We start from the raw sequence: 23803 nt of genomic DNA on the forward strand, positions 1-23803 counted from the left end.
AAGCTCCGCCTCCCGGGCTCACGCCATTCCCCGGCCTCAGCCTCCCGAGTAGCTGGGCCTACAGGCGCCCGCCACCACGCCCGGCTAATTTTTTCTATTTTTCCTAGAGACGGGGTTTCACCCTGTCAGCCGGGATGGTCTCGAGCTCCTGACCTCGTGATCCACCCGCCTCGGCCTCCCAGAGTGCTGGGATTACAGGCGGGAGCCAGCGCGCCCGCCCGGCCTGCTGTAGGCTCTTTTGGCTTCCCCGCTGCCTCCCTTCCCCCTACAGTCGCCATGCTTGCCAACCTCCCCTGACTCTGCTCCCCCTTTACCGCCCACCTACACCCCCGCCGCAGCCGCAGCCGGGGTCCTCCTCCTGGGGCTCCGCCCCTACTGCACGCCGGGCAGCAGCATCCCACCGCTTCCGCCTCGCCGCCGCCCCGCCAGGAGCCCGGCTCCAGCCTTCCCGGGAGGGCAGGGGGCCGGACCCCAAAGGCGCAGCCGCGGGTTCCCTGCCGTTCGCGGTACCTTCCCGCTCCCGGAACGCCCAGGCGATTCAATTCACCCGTCGGGCGCCGTCGTCGCACCCTTCCAAACCGGGGGAAGGGGCGGGCAGGGGCAGCGGGAACCACAGACGCCAGCCAAGACCTCGGCTCCAGAACGCATGGGCTGCTTTACCCGGGGGAAGGACGTTGCTTCGCCAGCCACCAGGAAAACAGTCCCTGTGCACCCGGGATTCCCAATGCCCCCCACTTCGTGTCGACGACTCCAGTCCCGAGGACACGCCAGAGACCCAGGCCTCCGGGCCCGCCCGGGGCCACGGCTCCCGCCAAACGGGCGGGCACGCTCTGCAAATCTCGGGGCCCGCCGCAAGGCACCCAGAGCACAGGGAGGTGCCAAGAAAGGCAGGAGCCTACGAAACCCACCTCCAAAGCAAGCAATTCATCCAAGAAAAAGCCCGTCTCCGCGCTCCGTTGCTCCTCTCGCACGGACCGCCTGGCCCCCGTGTTCTGGCGCAGCCCAAGCCCCCTCCACCCTACCCCGGCCTGCTCAAGAGGGCGCTGCCTAACGGAGCCGGGCGCTTCCTCTCTAAGGCTCTATCGCTCTCGCTCTCTAGCTCCCTCCGCCTCTCTCTTCTAGGTTTCCCCCTGGACCTCGCGCTACTTCTGTCGTTTTCCCTCTGTCTCTCTGTCTCTCTCTCTCTCTTTCTCTGTCCCTCTCTCTTTCTCAGCCTCTCTGTCTGTCTCCTTCCCTCTCGCCCTCGCCTGTCTCTCTCGATCGCTGTCTCTCTCCCTCCCTCGGTTTCTATCTCTCCATCCATCTCGTCCTTGCTCTCCTCCAAGCCGCGTGTGTGTGTGCGTGCGCGTGCGTGTGCGTGTGCGTGCGTGTGTGTCTGTGTCTGTGTGTGTCTCTGTGTGTCTGTGTGTGTGTGTGTGTGTGTGTCCGCGCGAGTGCGTGCGAGCGCGCCCGCGTGTTGTCTCTGTGTGGGGGAGTGGATTTGCTCCTGGTGGTGGTGGGGTGTGTCTGGGTTTCTCTCAGGCCCTCTCACCCGAGATCAGGCCGCCGCCTCTAGTGCCAGCGCGGGGCAAAACAGGGCCACCCCCCGACCGGCTACACCCCACGCCCTCTTGCCCCCCGGCCGGGTCTTGGTCGGGACAAGCGACCGTGGTGGGGGCGTTGTGAGAGAAAGGCCCCGCGCGGCTGGGCCGGCTGTTCGCCTTGGGCCAGCCCTGACGGCTCTGGGTGGGTGGGGCAAGAGGGGGCCTCGCAGGAGCCCCTGTGCGGCGAGGGATCCAGAACGCTGCCTCCGCGACAGGGCGGAGGACCGGAGGGCGTCCCAGGATCGTGCGCCCTGGGCCCTGACGCCTCGGAGCACTCCCTGCTCCGAGCGGGCCCGATGTGGTGGAAGCTCGGGAGCGCGGGAGCCGGGGGAAGGCCGCGGGCCAGCGGCTCGGGGATCCCCGATCCGAGCCCCGCGGCCCCGGGCTGGCGGTGACGGCTGCAATCCGGCGGGCACGGCCGGGCCGGGCCGGGCTCTTGGGGCAGCCAGGCGCCTCCTTCGGCGTCTACGGCCATACCACCCTGAACGCGCCCGATCTCGTCTGATCTCGGAAGCTAAGCAGGGTCGGGCCTGGTTAGTACTTGGATGGGAGACCGCCTGGGAATACCGGGTGCTGTAGGCTTTTTCTTTGGCTTTTTGCTTTTTCTTTCCTTTTCTTCCAGACGGAGTCTCACTCTGTCGCCCAGGCTGGAGTGCAGCGGCGCCATCTCGGCTCACTGCAAGCTCCGCCTCCCGGGCTCACGCCATTCCCCGGCCTCAGCCTCCCGAGTAGCTGGGCCTACAGGCGCCCGCCACCACGCCCGGCTAATTTTTTCTATTTTTCCTAGAGACGGGGTTTCACCCTGTCAGCCGGGATGGTCTCGAGCTCCTGACCTCGTGATCCACCCGCCTCGGCCTCCCAGAGTGCTGGGATTACAGGCGGGAGCCAGCGCGCCCGCCCGGCCTGCTGTAGGCTCTTTTGGCTTCCCCGCTGCCTCCCTTCCCCCTACAGTCGCCATGCTTGCCAACCTCCCCTGACTCTGCTCCCCCTTTACCGCCCACCTACACCCCCGCCGCAGCCGCAGCCGGGGTCCTCCTCCTGGGGCTCCGCCCCTACTGCACGCCGCCGGGCAGCAGCATCCCACCGCTTCCGCCTCGCCGCCGCCCCGCCAGGAGCCCGGCTCCAGCCTTCCCGGGAGGGCAGGGGGCCGGACCCCAAAGGCGCAGCCGCGGGTTCCCTGCCGTTCGCGGTACCTTCCCGCTCCCGGAACGCCCAGGCGATTCAATTCACCCGTCGGGCGCCGTCGTCGCACCCTTCCAAACCGGGGGAAGGGGCGGGCAGGGGCAGCGGGAACCACAGACGCCAGCCAAGACCTCGGCTCCAGAACGCATGGGCTGCTTTACCCGGGGGAAGGACGTTGCTTCGCCAGCCACCAGGAAAACAGTCCCTGTGCACCCGGGATTCCCAATGCCCCCCACTTCGTGTCGACGACTCCAGTCCCGAGGACACGCCAGAGACCCAGGCCTCCGGGCCCGCCCGGGGCCACGGCTCCCGCCAAACGGGCGGGCACGCTCTGCAAATCTCGGGGCCCGCCGCAAGGCACCCAGAGCACAGGGAGGTGCCAAGAAAGGCAGGAGCCTACGAAACCCACCTCCAAAGCAAGCAATTCATCCAAGAAAAAGCCCGTCTCCGCGCTCCGTTGCTCCTCTCGCACGGACCGCCTGGCCCCCGTGTTCTGGCGCAGCCCAAGCCCCCTCCACCCTACCCCGGCCTGCTCAAGAGGGCGCTGCCTAACGGAGCCGGGCGCTTCCTCTCTAAGGCTCTATCGCTCTCGTTCTCTAGCTCCCTCCGCCTCTCTCTTCTAGGTTTCCCCCTGGACCTCGCGCTACTTCTGTCGTTTTCCCTCTGTCTCTCTGTCTCTCTCTCTCTCTTTCTCTGTCCCTCTCTTTCTCAGCCTCTCTGTCTGTCTCCTTCCCTCTCGCCCTCGCCTGTCTCTCTCGATCGCTGTCTCTCTCCCTCCCTCGGTTTCTATCTCTCCATCCATCTCGTCCTTGCTCTCCTCCAAGCCGCGTGTGTGTGTGCGTGCGCGTGCGTGTGCGTGTGCGTGCTTGTGTGTCTGTGTCTGTGTGTGTCTCTGTGTGTCTGTGTGTGTGTGTGTGTGTGTGTGTGTGTCCCCGCGCGAGTGCGTGCGAGCGCGCCCGCGTGTTGTCTCTGTGTGGGGGAGTGGATTTGCTCCTGGTGGTGGTGGGGTGTGTCTGGGTTTCTCTCAGGCCCTCTCACCCGAGATCAGGCCGCCGCCTCTAGTGCCAGCGCGGGGCAAAACAGGGCCACCCCCCGACCGGCTACACCCCACGCCCTCTTGCCCCCCGGCCGGGTCTTGGTCGGGACAAGCGACCATGGTGGGGGCGTTGTGAGAGAAAGGCCCCGCGCGGCTGGGCCGGCTGTTCGCCTTGGGCCAGCCCTGACGGCTCTGGGTGGGTGGGGCAAGAGGGGGCCTCGCAGGAGCCCCTGTGCGGCGAGGGATCCAGAACGCTGCCTCCGCGACAGGGCGGAGGACCGGAGGGCGTCCCAGGATCGTGCGCCCTGGGCCCTGACGCCTCGGAGCACTCCCTGCTCCGAGCGGGCCCGATGTGGTGGAAGCTCGGGAGCGCGGGAGCCGGGGGAAGGCCGCGGGCCAGCGGCTCGGGGGTCCCCGATCCGAGCCCCGCGGCCCCGGGCTGGCGGTGACGGCTGCAATCCGGCGGGCACGGCCGGGCCGGGCCGGGCTCTTGGGGCAGCCAGGCGCCTCCTTCGGCGTCTACGGCCATACCACCCTGAACGCGCCCGATCTCGTCTGATCTCGGAAGCTAAGCAGGGTCGGGCCTGGTTAGTACTTGGATGGGAGACCGCCTGGGAATACCGGGTGCTGTAGGCTTTTTCTTTGGCTTCTTGCTTTTTCTTTCCTTTTCTTCCAGACGGAGTCTCGCTCTGTCGCCCAGGCTGGAGTGCAGCGGCGCCATCTCGGCTCACTGCAAGCTCCGCCTCCCGGGCTCACGCCATTCCCCGGCCTCAGCCTCCCGAGTAGCTGGGCCTACAGGCGCCCGCCAACACGCCCGGCTAATTTTTTCTATTTTTCCTAGAGACGGGGTTTCACCCTGTCAGCCGGGATGGTCTCGAGCTCCTGACCTCGTGATCCACCCGCCTCGGCCTCCCAGAGTGCTGGGATTACAGGCGGGAGCCAGCGCGCCCGCCCGGCCTGCTGTAGGCTCTTTTGGCTTCCCCGCTGCCTCCCTTCCCCCTACAGTCGCCATGCTTGCCAACCTCCCCTGACTCTGCTCCCCCTTTACCGCCCACCTACACCCCCGCCGCAGCCGCAGCCGGGGTCCTCCTCCTGGGGCTCCGCCCCTACTGCACGCCGCCGGGCAGCAGCATCCCACCGCTTCCGCCTCGCCGCCGCCCCGCCAGGAGCCCGGCTCCAGCCTTCCCGGGAGGGCAGGGGGCCGGACCCCAAAGGCGCAGCCGCGGGTTCCCTGCCGTTCGCGGTACCTTCCCGCTCCCGGAACGCCCAGGCGATTCAATTCACCCGTCGGGCGCCGTCGTCGCACCCTTCCAAACCGGGGGAAGGGGCGGGCAGGGGCAGCGGGAACCACAGACGCCAGCCAAGACCTCGGCTCCAGAACGCATGGGCTGCTTTACCCGGGGGAAGGACGTTGCTTCGCCAGCCACCAGGAAAACAGTCCCTGTGCACCCGGGATTCCCAATGCCCCCCACTTCGTGTCGACGACTCCAGTCCCGAGGACACGCCAGAGACCCAGGCCTCCGGGCCCGCCCGGGGCCACGGCTCCCGCCAAACGGGCGGGCACGCTCTGCAAATCTCGGGGCCCGCCGCAAGGCACCCAGAGCACAGGGAGGTGCCAAGAAAGGCAGGAGCCTACGAAACCCACCTCCAAAGCAAGCAATTCATCCAAGAAAAAGCCCGTCTCCGCGCTCCGTTGCTCCTCTCGCACGGACCGCCTGGCCCCCGTGTTCTGGCGCAGCCCAAGCCCCCTCCACCCTACCCCGGCCTGCTCAAGAGGGCGCTGCCTAACGGAGCCGGGCGCTTCCTCTCTAAGGCTCTATCGCTCTTGCTCTCTAGCTCCCTCCGCCTCTCTCTTCTAGGTTTCCCCCTGGACCTCGCGCTACTTCTGTCGTTTTCCCTCTGTCTCTCTGTCTCTCTCTCTCTCTTTCTCTGTCCCTCTCTCTTTCTCAGCCTCTCTGTCTGTCTCCTTCCCTCTCGCCCTCGCCTGTCTCTCTCGATCGCTGTCTCTCTCCCTCCCTCGGTTTCTATCTCTCCATCCATCTCGTCCTTGCTCTCCTCCAAGCCGCGTGTGTGTGTGCGTGCGCGTGCGTGTGCGTGTGCGTGCGTGTGTGTCTGTGTCTGTGTGTGTCTCTGTGTGTGTGTGTGTGTGTGTGTGTGTGTCCGCGCGAGCGCGTGCGAGCGCGCCCGCGTGTTGTCTCTGTGTGGGGGAGTGGATTTGCTCCTGGTGGTGGTGGGGTGTGTCTGGGTTTCTCTCAGGCCCTCTCACCCGAGATCAGGCCGCCGCCTCTATTGCCAGCGCGGGGCAAAACAGGGCCACCACCCGACCGGCTACACCCCACGCCCTCTTGCCCCCCGGCCGGGTCTTGGTCGGGACAAGCGACCGTGGTGGGGGCGTTGTGAGAGAAAGGCCCCGCGCGGCTGGGCCGGCTGTTCGCCTTGGGCCAGCCCTGACGGCTCTGGGTGGGTGGGGCAAGAGGGGGCCTCGCAGGAGCCCCTGTGCGGCGAGGGATCCAGAACGCTGCCTCCGCGACAGGGCGGAGGACCGGAGGGCGTCCCAGGATCGTGGGCCCTGGGCCCTGACGCCTCGGAGCACTCCCTGCTCCGAGCGGGCCCGATGTGGTGGAAGCTCGGGAGCACGGGAGCCGGGGGAAGGCCGCGGGCCAGCGGCTCGGGGGTCCCCGATCCGAGCCCCGCGGCCCCGGGCTGGCGGTGACGGCTGCAATCCGGCGGGCACGGCCGGGCCGGGCCGGGCTCTTGGGGCAGCCAGGCGCCTCCTTCGGCGTCTACGGCCATACCACCCTGAACGCGCCCGATCTCGTCTGATCTCGGAAGCTAAGCAGGGTCGGGCCTGGTTAGTACTTGGATGGGAGACCGCCTGGGAATACCGGGTGCTGTAGGCTTTTTCTTTGGCTTTTTGCTTTTTCTTTCCTTTTCTTCCAGACGGAGTCTCGCTCTGTCGCCCAGGCTGGAGTGCAGTGGCGCCATCTCGGCTCACTGCAAGCTCCGCCTCCCGGGCTCACGCCATTCCCCGGCCTCAGCCTCCCGAGTAGCTGGGCCTACAGGCGCCCGCCACCACGCCCGGCTAATTTTTTCTATTTTTCCTAGAGACGGGGTTTCACCCTGTCAGCCGGGATGGTCTCGAGCTCCTGACCTCGTGATCCACCCGCCTCGGCCTCCCAGAGTGCTGGGATTACAGGCGGGAGCCAGCGCGCCCGCCCGGCCTGCTGTAGGCTCTTTTGGCTTCCCCGCTGCCTCCCTTCCCCCTACAGTCGCCATGCTCGCCAACCTCCCCTGACTCTGCTCCTCCTTTACCGCCCACCTACACCCCCGCCGCAGCCGCAGCCGGGGTCCTCCTCCTGGGGCTCCGCCCCTACTGCACGCCGGGCAGCAGCATCCCACCGCTTCCGCCTCGCCGCCGCCCCGCCAGGAGCCCGGCTCCAGCCTGGGAGGGCAGGGGGCCGGACCCCAAAGGCGCAGCCGCGGGTTCCCTGCCGTTCGCGGTACCTTCCCGCTCCCGGAACGCCCAGGCGATTCAATTCACCCGTCGGGCGCCGTCGTCGCACCCTTCCAAACCGGGGGAAGGGGCGGGCAGGGGCAGCGGGAACCACAGACGCCAGCCAAGACCTCGGCTCCAGAACGCATGGGCTGCTTTACCCGGGGGAAGGACGTTGCTTCGCCAGCCACCAGGAAAACAGTCCCTGTGCACCCGGGATTCCCAATGCCCCCCACTTCGTGTCGACGACTCCAGTCCCGAGGACACGCCAGAGACCCAGGCCTCCGGGCCCGCCCGGGGCCACGGCTCCCGCCAAACGGGCGGGCACGCTCTGCAAATCTCGGGGCCCGCCGCAAGGCACCCAGAGCACAGGGAGGTGCCAAGAAAGGCAGGAGCCTACGAAACCCACCTCCAAAGCAAGCAATTCATCCAAGAAAAAGCCCGTCTCCGCGCTCCGTTGCTCCTCTCGCACGGACCGCCTGGCCCCCGTGTTCTGGCGCAGCCCAAGCCCCCTCCACCCTACCCCGGCCTGCTCAAGAGGGCGCTGCCTAACGGAGCCGGGCGCTTCCTCTCTAAGGCTCTATCGCTCTTGCTCTCTAGCTCCCTCCGCCTCTCTCTTCTAGGTTTCCCCCTGGACCTCGCGCTACTTCTGTCATTTTCCCTCTGTCTCTCTGTCTCTCTCTCTCTCTTTCTCTGTCCCTCTCTCTTTCTCAGCCTCTCTGTCTGTCTCCTTCCCTCTCGCCCTCGCCTGTCTCTCTCGATAGCTGTCTCTGTCCCTCCTTCGGTTTCTATCTCTCCATCCATCTCGTCCTTGCTCTCCTCCAAGCCGCGTGTGTGTGTGCGTGCGTGTGTGTCTGTGTCTGTGTGTGTCTCTGTGTGTCTGTGTGTGTGTGTGTGTGTGTGTCCGCGCGAGCGCGCCCGCGTGTTGTCTCTGTGTGGGGGAGTGGATTTGCTCCTGGTGGTGGTGAGGTGTGTCTGGGTTTCTCTCAGGCCCTCTCACCCGAGATCAGGCCGCCGCCTCTAGTGCCAGCGCGGGGCAAAACAGGGCCACCCCCCGACCGGCTACACCCCACGCCCTCTTGCCCCCCGGCCGGGTCTTGGTCGGGACAAGCGACCGTGGTGGGGGCGTTGTGAGAGAAAGGCCCCGCGCGGCTGGGCCGGCTGTTCGCCTTGGGCCAGCCCTGACGGCTCTGGGTGGGTGGGGCAAGAGGGGTCCTCGCAGGAGCCCCTGTGCGGCGAGGGATCCAGAACGCTGCCTCCGCGACAGGGCGGAGGACCGGAGGGCGTCCCAGGATCGTGGGCCCTGGGCCCTGACGCCTCGGAGCACTCCCTGCTCCGAGCGGGCCCGATGTGGTGGAAGCTCGGGAGCACGGGAGCCGGGGGAAGGCCGCGGGCCAGCGGCTCGGGGGTCCCCGATCCGAGCCCCGCGGCCCCGGGCTGGCGGTGACGGCTGCAATCCGGCGGGCACGGCCGGGCCGGGCCGGGCTCTTGGGGCAGCCAGGCGCCTCCTTCGGCGTCTACGGCCATACCACCCTGAACGCGCCCGATCTCGTCTGATCTCGGAAGCTAAGCAGGGTCGGGCCTGGTTAGTACTTGGATGGGAGACCGCCTGGGAATACCGGGTGCTGTAGGCTTTTTCTTTGGCTTTTTGCTTTTTCTTTCCTTTTCTTCCAGACGGAGTCTCGCTCTGTCGCCCAGGCTGGAGTGCAGTGGCGCCATCTCGGCTCACTGCAAGCTCCGCCTCCCGGGCTCACGCCATTCCCCGGCCTCAGCCTCCCGAGTAGCTGGGCCTACAGGCGCCCGCCACCACGCCCGGCTAATTTTTTCTATTTTTCCTAGAGACGGGGTTTCACCCTGTCAGCCGGGATGGTCTCGAGCTCCTGACCTCGTGATCCACCCGCCTCGGCCTCCCAGAGTGCTGGGATTACAGGCGGGAGCCAGCGCGCCCGCCCGGCCTGCTGTAGGCTCTTTTGGCTTCCCCGCTGCCTCCCTTCCCCCTACAGTCGCCATGCTCGCCAACCTCCCCTGACTCTGCTCCTCCTTTACCGCCCACCTACACCCCCGCCGCAGCCGCAGCCGGGGTCCTCCTCCTGGGGCTCCGCCCCTACTGCACGCCGGGCAGCAGCATCCCACCGCTTCCGCCTCGCCGCCGCCCCGCCAGGAGCCCGGCTCCAGCCTGGGAGGGCAGGGGGCCGGACCCCAAAGGCGCAGCCGCGGGTTCCCTGCCGTTCGCGGTACCTTCCCGCTCCCGGAACGCCCAGGCGATTCAATTCACCCGTCGGGCGCCGTCGTCGCACCCTTCCAAACCGGGGGAAGGGGCGGGCAGGGGCAGCGGGAACCACAGACGCCAGCCAAGACCTCGGCTCCAGAACGCATGGGCTGCTTTACCCGGGGGAAGGACGTTGCTTCGCCAGCCACCAGGAAAACAGTCCCTGTGCACCCGGGATTCCCAATGCCCCCCACTTCGTGTCGACGACTCCAGTCCCGAGGACACGCCAGAGACCCAGGCCTCCGGGCCCGCCCGGGGCCACGGCTCCCGCCAAACGGGCGGGCACGCTCTGCAAATCTCCGGGCCCGCCGCAAGGCACCCAGAGCACAGGGAGGTGCCAAGAAAGGCAGGAGCCTACGAAACCCACCTCCAAAGCAAGCAATTCATCCAAGAAAAAGCCCGTCTCCGCGCTCCGTTGCTCCTCTCGCACGGACCGCCTGGCCCCCGTGTTCTGGCGCAGCCCAAGCCCCCTCCACCCTACCCCGGCCTGCTCAAGAGGGCGCTGCCTAACGGAGCCGGGCGCTTCCTCTCTAAGGCTCTATCGCTCTTGCTCTCTAGCTCCCTCCGCCTCTCTCTTCTAGGTTTCCCCCTGGACCTCGCGCTACTTCTGTCGTTTTCCCTCTGTCTCTCTGTCTCTCTCTCTCTCTTTCTCTGTCCCTCTCTCTTTCTCAGCCTCTCTGTCTGTCTCCTTCCCTCTCGCCCTCGCCTGTCTCTCTCGATCGCTGTCTCTCTCCCTCCCTCGGTTTCTATCTCTCCATCCATCTCGTCCTTGCTCTCCTCCAAGCCGCGTGTGTGTGTGCGTGCGCGTGCGTGTGCGTGTGCGTGCGTGTGTGTCTGTGTCTGTGTGTGTCTCTGTGTGTCTGTGTGTGTGTGTGTGTGTGTGTGTCCGCGCGAGCGCGTGCGAGCGCGCCCGCGTGTTGTCTCTGTGTGGGGGAGTGGATTTGCTCCTGGTGGTGGTGGGGTGTGTCTGGGTTTCTCTCAGGCCCTCTCACCCGAGATCAGGCCGCCGCCTCTATTGCCAGCGCGGGGCAAAACAGGGCCACCCCCCGACCGGCTACACCCCACGCCCTCTTGCCCCCCGGCCGGGTCTTGGTCGGGACAAGCGACCGTGGTGGGGGCGTTGTGAGAGAAAGGCCCCGCGCGGCTGGGCCGGCTGTTCGCCTTGGGCCAGCCCTGACGGCTCTGGGTGGGTGGGGCAAGAGGGGGCCTCGCAGGAGCCCCTGTGCGGCGAGGGATCCAGAACGCTGCCTCCGCGACAGGGCGGAGGACCGGAGGGCGTCCCAGGATCGTGGGCCCTGGGCCCTGACGCCTCGGAGCACTCCCTGCTCCGAGCGGGCCCGATGTGGTGGAAGCTCGGGAGCACGGGAGCCGGGGGAAGGCCGCGGGCCAGCGGCTCGGGGGTCCCCGATCCGAGCCCCGCGGCCCCGGGCTGGCGGTGACGGCTGCAATCCGGCGGGCACGGCCGGGCCGGGCCGGGCTCTTGGGGCAGCCAGGCGCCTCCTTCGGCGTCTACGGCCATACCACCCTGAACGCGCCCGATCTCGTCTGATCTCGGAAGCTAAGCAGGGTCGGGCCTGGTTAGTACTTGGATGGGAGACCGCCTGGGAATACCGGGTGCTGTAGGCTTTTTCTTTGGCTTTTTGCTTTTTCTTTCCTTTTCTTCCAGACGGAGTCTCGCTCTGTCGCCCAGGCTGGAGTGCAGTGGCGCCATCTCGGCTCACTGCAAGCTCCGCCTCCCGGGCTCACGCCATTCCCCGGCCTCAGCCTCCCGAGTAGCTGGGCCTACAGGCGCCCGCCACCACGCCCGGCTAATTTTTTCTATTTTTCCTAGAGACGGGGTTTCACCCTGTCAGCCGGGATGGTCTCGAGCTCCTGACCTCGTGATCCACCCGCCTCGGCCTCCCAGAGTGCTGGGATTACAGGCGGGAGCCAGCGCGCCCACCCGGCCTGCTGTAGGCTCTTTTGGCTTCCCCGCTGCCTCCCTTGCCCCTACAGTCGCCATGCTCGCCAACCTCCCCTGACTCTGCTCCTCCTTTACCGCCCACCTACACCCCCGCCGCAGCCGCAGCCGGGGTCCTCCTCCTGGGGCTCCGCCCCTACTGCACGCCGGGCAGCAGCATCCCACCGCTTCCGCCTCGCCGCCGCCCCGCCAGGAGCCCGGCTCCAGCCTTCCCGGGAGGGCAGGGGGCCGGACCCCAAAGGCGCAGCCGCGGGTTCCCTGCCGTTCGCGGTACCTTCCCGCTCCCGGAACGCCCAGGCGATTCAATTCACCCGTCGGGCGCCGTCGTCGCACCCTTCCAAACCGGGGGAAGGGGCGGGCAGGGGCAGCGGGAACCACAGACGCCAGCCAAGACCTCGGCTCCAGAACGCATGGGCTGCTTTACCCGGGGGAAGGACGTTGCTTCGCCAGCCACCAGGAAAACAGTCCCTGTGCACCCGGGATTCCCAATGCCCCCCACTTCGTGTCGACGACTCCAGTCCCGAGGACACGCCAGAGACCCAGGCCTCCGGGCCCGCCCGGGGCCACGGCTCCCGCCAAACGGGCGGGCACGCTCTGCAAATCTCGGGGCCCGCCGCAAGGCACCCAGAGCACAGGGAGGTGCCAAGAAAGGCAGGAGCCTACGAAACCCACCTCCAAAGCAAGCAATTCATCCAAGAAAAAGCCCGTCTCCACGCTCCGTTGCTCCTCTCGCACGGACCGCCTGGCCCCCGTGTTCTGGCGCAGCCCAAGCCCCCTCCACCCTACCCCGGCCTGCTCAAGAGGGCGCTGCCTAACGGAGCCGGGCGCTTCCTCTCTAAGGCTCTATCGCTCTTGCTCTCTAGCTCCCTCCGCCTCTCTCTTCTAGGTTTCCCCCTGGACCTCGCGCTACTTCTGTCATTTTCCCTCTGTCTCTCTGTCTCTCTCTCTCTCTTTCTCTGTCCCTCTCTCTTTCTCAGCCTCTCTGTCTGTCTCCTTCCCTCTCGCCCTCGCCTGTCTCTCTCGATAGCTGTCTCTGTCCCTCCTTCGGTTTCTATCTCTCCATCCATCTCGTCCTTGCTCTCCTCCAAGCCGCGTGTGTGTGTGCGTGCGTGTGTGTCTGTGTCTGTGTGTGTCTCTGTGTGTCTGTGTGTGTGTGTGTGTGTGTGTCCGCGCGAGCGCGCCCGCGTGTTGTCTCTGTGTGGGGGAGTGGATTTGCTCCTGGTGGTGGTGGGGTGTGTCTGGGTTTCTCTCAGGCCCTCTCACCCGAGATCAGGCCGCCGCCTCTAGTGCCAGCGCGGGGCAAAACAGGGCCACCCCCCGACCGGCTACACCCCACGCCCTCTTGCCCCCCGGCCGGGTCTTGGTCGGGACAAGCGACCGTGGTGGGGGCGTTGTGAGAGAAAGGCCCCGCGCGGCTGGGCCGGCTGTTCGCCTTGGGCCAGCCCTGACGGCTCTGGGTGGGTGGGGCAAGAGGGGGCCTCGCAGGAGCCCCTGTGCGGCGAGGGATCCAGAACGCTGCCTCCGCGACAGGGCGGAGGACCGGAGGGCGTCCCAGGATCGTGGGCCCTGGGCCCTGACGCCTCGGAGCACTCCCTGCTCCGAGCGGGCCCGATGTGGTGGAAGCTCGGGAGCACGGGAGCCGGGGGAAGGCCGCGGGCCAGCGGCTCGGGGGTCCCCGATCCGAGCCCCGCGGCCCCGGGCTGGCGGTGACGGCTGCAATCCGGCGGGCACGGCCGGGCCGGGCCGGGCTCTTGGGGCAGCCAGGCGCCTCCTTCGGCGTCTACGGCCATACCACCCTGAACGCGCCCGATCTCGTCTGATCTCGGAAGCTAAGCAGGGTCGGGCCTGGTTAGTACTTGGATGGGAGACCGCCTGGGAATACCGGGTGCTGTAGGCTTTTTCTTTGGCTTTTTGCTTTTTCTTTCCTTTTCTTCCAGACGGAGTCTCGCTCTGTCGCCCAGGCTGGAGTGCAGTGGCGACATCTCGGCTCACTGCAAGCTCCGCCTCCCGGGCTCACGCCATTCCCCGGCCTCAGCCTCCCGAGTAGCTGGGCCTACAGGCGCCCGCCACCACGCCCGGCTAATTTTTTCTATTTTTCCTAGAGACGGGGTTTCACCCTGTCAGCCGGGATGGTCTCGAGCTCCTGACCTCGTGATCCACCCGCCTCGGCCTCCCAGAGTGCTGGGATTACAGGCGGGAGCCAGCGCGCCCGCCCGGCCTGCTGTAGGCTCTTTTGGCTTCCCCGCTGCCTCCCTTCCCCCTACAGTCGCCATGCTCGCCAACCTCCCCTGACTCTGCTCCTCCTTTACCGCCCACCTACACCCCCGCCGCAGCCGCAGCCGGGGTCCTCCTCCTGGGGCTCCGCCCCTACTGCACGCCGGGCAGCAGCATCCCACCGCTTCCGCCTCGCCGCCGCCCCGCCAGGAGCCCGGCTCCAGCCTGGGAGGGCAGGGGGCCGGACCCCAAAGGCGCAGCCGCGGGTTCCCTGCCGTTCGCGGTACCTTCCCGCTCCCGGAACGCCCAGGCGATTCAATTCACCCGTCGGGCGCCGTCGTCGCACCCTTCCAAACCGGGGGAAGGGGCGAGCAGGGGCAGCGGGAACCACAGACGCCAGCCAAGACCTCGGCTCCAGAACGCATGGGCTGCTTTACCCGGGGGAAGGACGTTGCTTCGCCAGCCACCAGGAAAACAGTCCCTGTGCACCCGGGATTCCCAATGCCCCCCACTTCGTGTCGACGACTCCAGTCCCGAGGACACGCCAGAGACCCAGGCCTCCGGGCCCGCCCGGGGCCACGGCTCCCGCCAAACGGGCGGGCACGCTCTGCAAATCTCCGGGCCCGCCGCAAGGCACCCAGAGCACAGGGAGGTGCCAAGAAAGGCAGGAGCCTACGAAACCCACCTCCAAAGCAAGCAATTCATCCAAGAAAAAGCCCGTCTCCGCGCTCCGTTGCTCCTCTCGCACGGACCGCCTGGCCCCCGTGTTCTGGCGCAGCCCAAGCCCCCTCCACCCTACCCCGGCCTGCTCAAGAGGGCGCTGCCTAACGGAGCCGGGCGCTTCCTCTCTAAGGCTCTATCGCTCTTGCTCTCTAGCTCCCTCCGCCTCTCTCTTCTAGGTTTCCCCCTGGACCTCGCGCTACTTCTGTCGTTTTCCCTCTGTCTCTCTGTCTCTCTCTCTCTCTTTCTCTGTCCCTCTCTCTTTCTCAGCCTCTCTGTCTGTCTCCTTCCCTCTCGCCCTCGCCTGTCTCTCTCGATCGCTGTCTCTCTCCCTCCCTCGGTTTCTATCTCTCCATCTCGTCCTTGCTCTCCTCCAAGCCGCGTGTGTGTGTGCGTGCGCGTGCGTGTGCGTGTGCGTGCGTGTGTGTCTGTGTCTGTGTGTGTCTCTGTGTGTCTGTGTGTGTGTGTGTGTGTGTGTGTGTGTCCGCGCGAGCGCGTGCGAGCGCGCCCGCGTGTTGTCTCTGTGTGGGGGAGTGGATTTGCTCCTGGTGGTGGTGGGGTGTGTCTGGGTTTCTCTCAGGCCCTCTCACCCGAGATCAGGCCGCCGCCTCTATTGCCAGCGCGGGGCAAAACAGGGCCACCCCCCGACCGGCTACACCCCACGCCCTCTTGCCCCCCGGCCGGGTCTTGGTCGGGACAAGCGACCGTGGTGGGGGCGTTGTGAGAGAAAGGCCCCGCGCGGCTGGGCCGGCTGTTCGCCTTGGGCCAGCCCTGACGGCTCTGGGTGGGTGGGGCAAGAGGGGGCCTCGCAGGAGCCCCTGTGCGGCGAGGGATCCAGAACGCTGCCTCCGCGACAGGGCGGAGGACCGGAGGGCGTCCCAGGATCGTGGGCCCTGGGCCCTGACGCCTCGGAGCACTCCCTGCTCCGAGCGGGCCCGATGTGGTGGAAGCTCGGGAGCACGGGAGCCGGGGGAAGGCCGCGGGCCAGCGGCTCGGGGGTCCCCGATCCGAGCCCCGCGGCCCCGGGCTGGCGGTGACGGCTGCAATCCGGCGGGCACGGCCGGGCCGGGCCGGGCTCTTGGGGCAGCCAGGCGCCTCCTTCGGCGTCTACGGCCATACCACCCTGAACGCGCCCGATCTCGTCTGATCTCGGAAGCTAAGCAGGGTCGGGCCTGGTTAGTACTTGGATGGGAGACCGCCTGGGAATACCGGGTGCTGTAGGCTTTTTCTTTGGCTTTTTGCTTTTTCTTTCCTTTTCTTCCAGACGGAGTCTCGCTCTGTCGCCCAGGCTGGAGTGCAGTGGCGCCATCTCGGCTCACTGCAAGCTCCGCCTCCCGGGCTCACGCCATTCCCCGGCCTCAGCCTCCCGAGTAGCTGGGCCTACAGGCGCCCGCCACCACGCCCGGCTAATTTTTTCTATTTTTCCTAGAGACGGGGTTTCACCCTGTCAGCCGGGATGGTCTCGAGCTCCTGACCTCGTGATCCACCCGCCTCGGCCTCCCAGAGTGCTGGGATTACAGGCGGGAGCCAGCGCGCCCGCCCGGCCTGCTGTAGGCTCTTTTGGCTTCCCCGCTGCCTCCCTTCCCCCTACAGTCGCCATGCTCGCCAACCTCCCCTGACTCTGCTCCTCCTTTACCGCCCACCTACACCCCCGCTGCAGCCGCAGCCGGGGTCCTCCTCCTGGGGCTCCGCCCCTACTGCACGCCGGGCAGCAGCATCCCACCGCTTCCGCCTCGCCGCCGCCCCGCCAGGAGCCCGGCTCCAGCCTGGGAGGGCAGGGGGCCGGACCCCAAAGGCGCAGCCGCGGGTTCCCTGCCGTTCGCGGTACCTTCCCGCTCCCGGAACGCCCAGGCGATTCAATTCACCCGTTGGGCGCCGTCGTCGCACCCTTCCAAACCGGGGGAAGGGGCGAGCAGGGGCAGCGGGAACCACAGACGCCAGCCAAGACCTCGGCTCCAGAACGCATGGGCTGCTTTACCCGGGGGAAGGACGTTGCTTCGCCAGCCACCAGGAAAACAGTCCCTGTGCACCCGGGATTCCCAATGCCCCCCACTTCGTGTCGACGACTCCAGTCCCGAGGACACGCCAGAGACCCAGGCCTCCGGGCCCGCCCGGGGCCACGGCTCCCGCCAAACGGGCGGGCACGCTCTGCAAATCTCCGGGCCCGCCGCAAGGCACCCAGAGCACAGGGAGGTGCCAAGAAAGGCAGGAGCCTACGAAACCCACCTCCAAAGCAAGCAATTCATCCAAGAAAAAGCCCGTCTCCGCGCTCCGTTGCTCCTCTCGCACGGACCGCCTGGCCCCCGTGTTCTGGCGCAGCCCAAGCCCCCTCCACCCTACCCCGGCCTGCTCAAGAGGGCGCTGCCTAACGGAGCCGGGCGCTTCCTCTCTAAGGCTCTATCGCTCTTGCTCTCTAGCTCCCTCCGCCTCTCTCTTCTAGGTTTCCCCCTGGACCTCGCGCTACTTCTGTCGTTTTCCCTCTGTCTCTCTGTCTCTCTCTCTCTCTTTCTCTGTCCCTCTCTCTTTCTCAGCCTCTCTGTCTGTCTCCTTCCCTCTCGCCCTCGCCTGTCTCTCTCGATCGCTGTCTCTCTCCCTCCCTCGGTTTCTATCTCTCCATCCATCTCGTCCTTGCTCTCCTCCAAGCCGCGTGTGTGTGTGCGTGCGCGTGCGTGTGCGTGTGCGTGCGTGTGTGTCTGTGTCTGTGTGTGTCTCTGTGTGTCTGTGTGTGTGTGTGTGTGTGTGTGTCCGCGCGAGCGCGTGCGAGCGCGCCCGCGTGTTGTCTCTGTGTGGGGGAGTGGATTTGCTCCTGGTGGTGGTGGGGTGTGTCTGGGTTTCTCTCAGGCCCTCTCACCCGAGATCAGGCCGCCGCCTCTATTGCCAGCGCGGGGCAAAACAGGGCCACCCCCCGACCGGCTACACCCCACGCCCTCTTGCCCCCCGGCCGGGTCTTGGTCGGGACAAGCGACCGTGGTGGGGGCGTTGTGAGAGAAAGGCCCCGCGCGGCTGGGCCGGCTGTTCGCCTTGGGCCAGCCCTGACGGCTCTGGGTGGGTGGGGCAAGAGGGGGCCTCGCAGGAGCCCCTGTGCGGCGAGGGATCCAGAACGCTGCCTCCGCGACAGGGCGGAGGACCGGAGGGCGTCCCAGGATCGTGGGCCCTGGGCCCTGACGCCTCGGAGCACTCCCTGCTCCGAGCGGGCCCGATGTGGTGGAAGCTCGGGAGCACGGGAGCCGGGGGAAGGCCGCGGGCCAGCGGCTCGGGGGTCCCCGATCCGAGCCCCGCGGCCCCGGGCTGGCGGTGACGGCTGCAATCCGGCGGGCACGGCCGGGCCGGGCCGGGCTCTTGGGGCAGCCAGGCGCCTCCTTCGGCGTCTACGGCCATACCACCCTGAACGCGCCCGATCTCGTCTGATCTCGGAAGCTAAGCAGGGTCGGGCCTGGTTAGTACTTGGATGGGAGACCGCCTGGGAATACCGGGTGCTGTAGGCTTTTTCTTTGGCTTTTTGCTTTTTCTTTCCTTTTCTTCCAGACGGAGTCTCGCTCTGTCGCCCAGGCTGGAGTGCAGTGGCGCCATCTCGGCTCACTGCAAGCTCCGCCTCCCGGGCTCACGCCATTCCCCGGCCTCAGCCTCCCGAGTAGCTGGGCCTACAGGCGCCCGCCACCACGCCCGGCTAATTTTTTCTATTTTTCCTAGAGACGGGGTTTCACCCTGTCAGCCGGGATGGTCTCGAGCTCCTGACCTCGTGATCCACCCGCCTCGGCCTCCCAGAGTGCTGGGATTACAGGCGGGAGCCAGCGCGCCCACCCGGCCTGCTGTAGGCTCTTTTGGCTTCCCCGCTGCCTCCCTTGCCCCTACAGTCGCCATGCTCGCCAACCTCCCCTGACTCTGCTCCTCCTTTACCGCCCACCTACACCCCCGCCGCAGCCGCAGCCGGGGTCCTCCTCCTGGGGCTCCGCCCCTACTGCACGCCGGGCAGCAGCATCCCACCGCTTCCGCCTCGCCGCCGCCCCGCCAGGAGCCCGGCTCCAGCCTTCCCGGGAGGGCAGGGGGCCGGACCCCAAAGGCGCAGCCGCGGGTTCCCTGCCGTTCGCGGTACCTTCCCGCTCCCGGAACGCCCAGGCGATTCAATTCACCCGTCGGGCGCCGTCGTCGCACCCTTCCAAACCGGGGGAAGGGGCGGGCAGGGGCAGCGGGAACCACAGACGCCAGCCAAGACCTCGGCTCCAGAACGCATGGGCTGCTTTACCCGGGGGAAGGACGTTGCTTCGCCAGCCACCAGGAAAACAGTCCCTGTGCACCCGGGATTCCCAATGCCCCCCACTTCGTGTCGACGACTCCAGTCCCGAGGACACGCCAGAGACCCAGGCCTCCGGGCCCGCCCGGGGCCACGGCTCCCGCCAAACGGGCGGGCACGCTCTGCAAATCTCGGGGCCCGCCGCAAGGCACCCAGAGCACAGGGAGGTGCCAAGAAAGGCAGGAGCCTACGAAACCCACCTCCAAAGCAAGCAATTCATCCAAGAAAAAGCCCGTCTCCACGCTCCGTTGCTCCTCTCGCACGGACCGCCTGGCCCCCGTGTTCTGGCGCAGCCCAAGCCCCCTCCACCCTACCCCGGCCTGCTCAAGAGGGCGCTGCCTAACGGAGCCGGGCGCTTCCTCTCTAAGGCTCTATCGCTCTTGCTCTCTAGCTCCCTCCGCCTCTCTCTTCTAGGTTTCCCCCTGGACCTCGCGCTACTTCTGTCATTTTCCCTCTGTCTCTCTGTCTCTCTCTCTCTCTTTCTCTGTCCCTCTCTCTTTCTCAGCCTCTCTGTCTGTCTCCTTCCCTCTCGCCCTCGCCTGTCTCTCTCGATAGCTGTCTCTGTCCCTCCTTCGGTTTCTATCTCTCCATCCATCTCGTCCTTGCTCTCCTCCAAGCCGCGTGTGTGTGTGCGTGCGTGTGTGTCTGTGTCTGTGTGTGTCTCTGTGTGTCTGTGTGTGTGTGTGTGTGTGTGTCCGCGCGAGCGCGCCCGCGTGTTGTCTCTGTGTGGGGGAGTGGATTTGCTCCTGGTGGTGGTGGGGTGTGTCTGGGTTTCTCTCAGGCCCTCTCACCCGAGATCAGGCCGCCGCCTCTAGTGCCAGCGCGGGGCAAAACAGGGCCACCCCCCGACCGGCTACACCCCACGCCCTCTTGCCCCCCGGCCGGGTCTTGGTCGGGACAAGCGACCGTGGTGGGGGCGTTGTGAGAGAAAGGCCCCGCGCGGCTGGGCCGGCTGTTCGCCTTGGGCCAGCCCTGACGGCTCTGGGTGGGTGGGGCAAGAGGGGGCCTCGCAGGAGCCCCTGTGCGGCGAGGGATCCAGAACGCTGCCTCCGCGACAGGGCGGAGGACCGGAGGGCGTCCCAGGATCGTGGGCCCTGGGCCCTGACGCCTCGGAGCACTCCCTGCTCCGAGCGGGCCCGATGTGGTGGAAGCTCGGGAGCACGGGAGCCGGGGGAAGGCCGCGGGCCAGCGGCTCGGGGGTCCCCGATCCGAGCCCCGCGGCCCCGGGCTGGCGGTGACGGCTGCAATCCGGCGGGCACGGCCGGGCCGGGCCGGGCTCTTGGGGCAGCCAGGCGCCTCCTTCGGCGTCTACGGCCATACCACCCTGAACGCGCCCGATCTCGTCTGATCTCGGAAGCTAAGCAGGGTCGGGCCTGGTTAGTACTTGGATGGGAGACCGCCTGGGAATACCGGGTGCTGTAGGCTTTTTCTTTGGCTTTTTGCTTTTTCTTTCCTTTTCTTCCAGACGGAGTCTCGCTCTGTCGCCCAGGCTGGAGTGCAGTGGCGCCATCTCGGCTCACTGCAAGCTCCGCCTCCCGGGCTCACGCCATTCCCCGGCCTCAGCCTCCCGAGTAGCTGGGCCTACAGGCGCCCGCCACCACGCCCGGCTAATTTTTTCTATTTTTCCTAGAGACGGGGTTTCACCCTGTCAGCCGGGATGGTCTCGAGCTCCTGACCTCGTGATCCACCCGCCTCGGCCTCCCAGAGTGCTGGGATTACAGGCGGGAGCCAGCGCGCCCGCCCGGCCTGCTGTAGGCTCTTTTGGCTTCCCCGCTGCCTCCCTTCCCCCTACAGTCGCCATGCTCGCCAACCTCCCCTGACTCTGCTCCTCCTTTACCGCCCACCTACACCCCCGCCGCAGCCGCAGCCGGGGTCCTCCTCCTGGGGCTCCGCCCCTACTGCACGCCGGGCAGCAGCATCCCACCGCTTCCGCCTCGCCGCCGCCCCGCCAGGAGCCCGGCTCCAGCCTGGGAGGGCAGGGGGCCGGACCCCAAAGGCGCAGCCGCGGGTTCCCTGCCGTTCGCGGTACCTTCCCGCTCCCGGAACGCCCAGGCGATTCAATTCACCCGTCGGGCGCCGTCGTCGCACCCTTCCAAACCGGGGGAAGGGGCGAGCAGGGGCAGCGGGAACCACAGACGCCAGCCAAGACCTCGGCTCCAGAACGCATGGGCTGCTTTACCCGGGGGAAGGACGTTGCTTCGCCAGCCACCAGGAAAACAGTCCCTGTGCACCCGGGATTCCCAATGCCCCCCACTTCGTGTCGACGACTCCAGTCCCGAGGACACGCCAGAGACCCAGGCCTCCGGGCCCGCCCGGGGCCACGGCTCCCGCCAAACGGGCGGGCACGCTCTGCAAATCTCCGGGCCCGCCGCAAGGCACCCAGAGCACAGGGAGGTGCCAAGAAAGGCAGGAGCCTACGAAACCCACCTCCAAAGCAAGCAATTCATCCAAGAAAAAGCCCGTCTCCGCGCTCCGTTGCTCCTCTCGCACGGACCGCCTGGCCCCCGTGTCCTGGCGCAGCCCAAGCCCCCTCCACCCTACCCCGGCCTGCTCAAGAGGGCGCTGCCTAACGGAGCCGGGCGCTTCCTCTCTAAGGCTCTATCGCTCTTGCTCTCTAGCTCCCTCCGCCTCTCTCTTCTAGGTTTCCCCCTGGACCTCGCGCTACTTCTGTCGTTTTCCCTCTGTCTCTCTGTCTCTCTCTCTCTCTTTCTCTGTCCCTCTCTCTTTCTCAGCCTCTCTGTCTGTCTCCTTCCCTCTCGCCCTCGCCTGTCTCTCTCGATCGCTGTCTCTCTCCCTCCCTCGGTTTCTATCTCTCCATCCATCTCGTCCTTGCTCTCCTCCAAGCCGCGTGTGTGTGTGCGTGCGCGTGCGTGTGCGTGTGCGTGCGTGTGTGTCTGTGTCTGTGTGTGTCTCTGTGTGTCTGTGTGTGTGTGTGTGTGTGTGTGTGTGTCCGCGCGAGCGCGTGCGAGCGCGCCCGCGTGTTGTCTCTGTGTGGGGGAGTGGATTTGCTCCTGGTGGTGGTGGGGTGTGTCTGGGTTTCTCTCAGGCCCTCTCACCCGAGATCAGGCCGCCGCCTCTATTGCCAGCGCGGGGCAAAACAGGGCCACCCCCCGACCGGCTACACCCCACGCCCTCTTGCCCCCCGGCCGGTTCTTGGTCGGGACAAGCGACCGTGGTGGGGGCGTTGTGAGAGAAAGGCCCCGCGCGGCTGGGCCGGCTGTTCGCCTTGGGCCAGCCCTGACGGCTCTGGGTGGGTGGGGCAAGAGGGGGCCTCGCAGGAGCCCCTGTGCGGCGAGGGATCCAGAACGCTGCCTCCGCGACAGGGCGGAGGACCGGAGGGCGTCCCAGGATCGTGGGCCCTGGGCCCTGACGCCTCGGAGCACTCCCTGCTCCGAGCGGGCCCGATGTGGTGGAAGCTCGGGAGCACGGGAGCCGGGGGAAGGCCGCGGGCCAGCGGCTCGGGGGTCCCCGATCCGAGCCCCGCGGCCCCGGGCTGGCGGTGACGGCTGCAATCCGGCGGGCACGGCCGGGCCGGGCCGGGCTCTTGGGGCAGCCAGGCGCCTCCTTCGGCGTCTACGGCCATACCACCCTGAACGCGCCCGATCTCGTCTGATCTCGGAAGCTAAGCAGGGTCGGGCCTGGTTAGTACTTGGATGGGAGACCGCCTGGGAATACCGGGTGCTGTAGGCTTTTTCTTTGGCTTTTTGCTTTTTCTTTCCTTTTCTTCCAGACGGAGTCTCGCTCTGTCGCCCAGGCTGGAGTGCAGTGGCGCCATCTCGGCTCACTGCAAGCTCCGCCTCCCGGGCTCACGCCATTCCCCGGCCTCAGCCTCCCGAGTAGCTGGGCCTACAGGCGCCCGCCACCACGCCCGGCTAATTTTTTCTATTTTTCCTAGAGACGGGGTTTCACCCTGTCAGCCGGGATGGTCTCGAGCTCCTGACCTCGTGATCCACCCGCCTCGGCCTCCCAGAGTGCTGGGATTACAGGCGGGAGCCAGCGCGCCCACCCGGCCTGCTGTAGGCTCTTTTGGCTTCCCCGCTGCCTCCCTTGCCCCTACAGTCGCCATGCTCGCCAACCTCCCCTGACTCTGCTCCTCCTTTACCGCCCACCTACACCCCCGCCGCAGCCGCAGCCGGGGTCCTCCTCCTGGGGCTCCGCCCCTACTGCACGCCGGGCAGCAGCATCCCAACGCTTCCGCCTCGCCGCCGCCCCGCCAGGAGCCCGGCTCCAGCCTTCCCGGGAGGGCAGGGGGCCGGACCCCAAAGGCGCAGCCGCGGGTTCCCTGCCGTTCGCGGTACCTTCCCGCTCCCGGAACGCCCAGGCGATTCAATTCACCCGTCGGGCGCCGTCGTCGCACCCTTCCAAACCGGGGGAAGGGGCGGGCAGGGGCAGCGGGAACCACAGACGCCAGCCAAGACCTCGGCTCCAGAACGCATGGGCTGCTTTACCCGGGGGAAGGACGTTGCTTCGCCAGCCACCAGGAAAACAGTCCCTGTGCACCCGGGATTCCCAATGCCCCCCACTTCGTGTCGACGACTCCAGTCCCGAGGACACGCCAGAGACCCAGGCCTCCGGGCCCGCCCGGGGCCACGGCTCCCGCCAAACGGGCGGGCACGCTCTGCAAATCTCGGGGCCCGCCGCAAGGCACCCAGAGCACAGGGAGGTGCCAAGAAAGGCAGGAGCCTACGAAACCCACCTCCAAAGCAAGCAATTCATCCAAGAAAAAGCCCGTCTCCACGCTCCGTTGCTCCTCTCGCACGGACCGCCTGGCCCCCGTGTTCTGGCGCAGCCCAAGCCCCCTCCACCCTACCCCGGCCTGCTCAAGAGGGCGCTGCCTAACGGAGCCGGGCGCTTCCTCTCTAAGGCTCTATCGCTCTTGCTCTCTAGCTCCCTCCGCCTCTCTCTTCTAGGTTTCCCCCTGGACCTCGCGCTACTTCTGTCATTTTCCCTCTGTCTCTCTGTCTCTCTCTCTCTCTTTCTCTGTCCCTCTCTCTTTCTCAGCCTCTCTGTCTGTCTCCTTCCCTCTCGCCCTCGCCTGTCTCTCTCGATAGCTGT

The 23803-nt window shown here is 67.1% G+C and overlaps 10 non-coding genes across 10 annotated transcripts; all 10 read left to right on the forward strand.

Moving 5' to 3' along the window:
• Positions 1-2046: 2046 nt before the first annotated feature.
• LOC129138355 (5S ribosomal RNA) lies at positions 2047-2165 on the forward strand. The gene has a single exon (XR_008541591.1). It is a non-coding gene; the product is annotated as a 5S ribosomal RNA (ribosomal RNA).
• A 2153-nt stretch (positions 2166-4318) lies between these two features.
• Positions 4319-4437, forward strand: LOC129138354 (5S ribosomal RNA). Its single transcript, XR_008541589.1, has one exon. It is a non-coding gene; the product is annotated as a 5S ribosomal RNA (ribosomal RNA).
• A 2145-nt stretch (positions 4438-6582) lies between these two features.
• Positions 6583-6701, forward strand: LOC129138349 (5S ribosomal RNA). Its single transcript, XR_008541585.1, has one exon. It is a non-coding gene; the product is annotated as a 5S ribosomal RNA (ribosomal RNA).
• Positions 6702-8809: 2108 nt separating this feature from the next.
• On the forward strand, positions 8810-8928 carry LOC129138338 (5S ribosomal RNA). Its single transcript, XR_008541583.1, has one exon. It is a non-coding gene; the product is annotated as a 5S ribosomal RNA (ribosomal RNA).
• Positions 8929-11070: 2142 nt separating this feature from the next.
• Positions 11071-11189, forward strand: LOC129138334 (5S ribosomal RNA). The gene has a single exon (XR_008541582.1). It is a non-coding gene; the product is annotated as a 5S ribosomal RNA (ribosomal RNA).
• Positions 11190-13301: 2112 nt separating this feature from the next.
• Positions 13302-13420, forward strand: LOC129138333 (5S ribosomal RNA). Its single transcript, XR_008541580.1, has one exon. It is a non-coding gene; the product is annotated as a 5S ribosomal RNA (ribosomal RNA).
• Positions 13421-15562: 2142 nt separating this feature from the next.
• LOC129138332 (5S ribosomal RNA) lies at positions 15563-15681 on the forward strand. The gene has a single exon (XR_008541578.1). It is a non-coding gene; the product is annotated as a 5S ribosomal RNA (ribosomal RNA).
• A 2142-nt stretch (positions 15682-17823) lies between these two features.
• On the forward strand, positions 17824-17942 carry LOC129138326 (5S ribosomal RNA). The gene has a single exon (XR_008541560.1). It is a non-coding gene; the product is annotated as a 5S ribosomal RNA (ribosomal RNA).
• A 2112-nt stretch (positions 17943-20054) lies between these two features.
• LOC129138665 (5S ribosomal RNA) lies at positions 20055-20173 on the forward strand. Its single transcript, XR_008541995.1, has one exon. It is a non-coding gene; the product is annotated as a 5S ribosomal RNA (ribosomal RNA).
• Positions 20174-22319: 2146 nt separating this feature from the next.
• Positions 22320-22438, forward strand: LOC129138655 (5S ribosomal RNA). The gene has a single exon (XR_008541987.1). It is a non-coding gene; the product is annotated as a 5S ribosomal RNA (ribosomal RNA).
• Positions 22439-23803: the final 1365 nt, after the last annotated feature.

Source organism: Pan troglodytes, chromosome 1 (assembly GCF_028858775.2).
Source record: "Pan troglodytes isolate AG18354 chromosome 1, NHGRI_mPanTro3-v2.0_pri, whole genome shotgun sequence".
NCBI lineage: Eukaryota > Metazoa > Chordata > Mammalia > Primates > Hominidae > Pan > Pan troglodytes.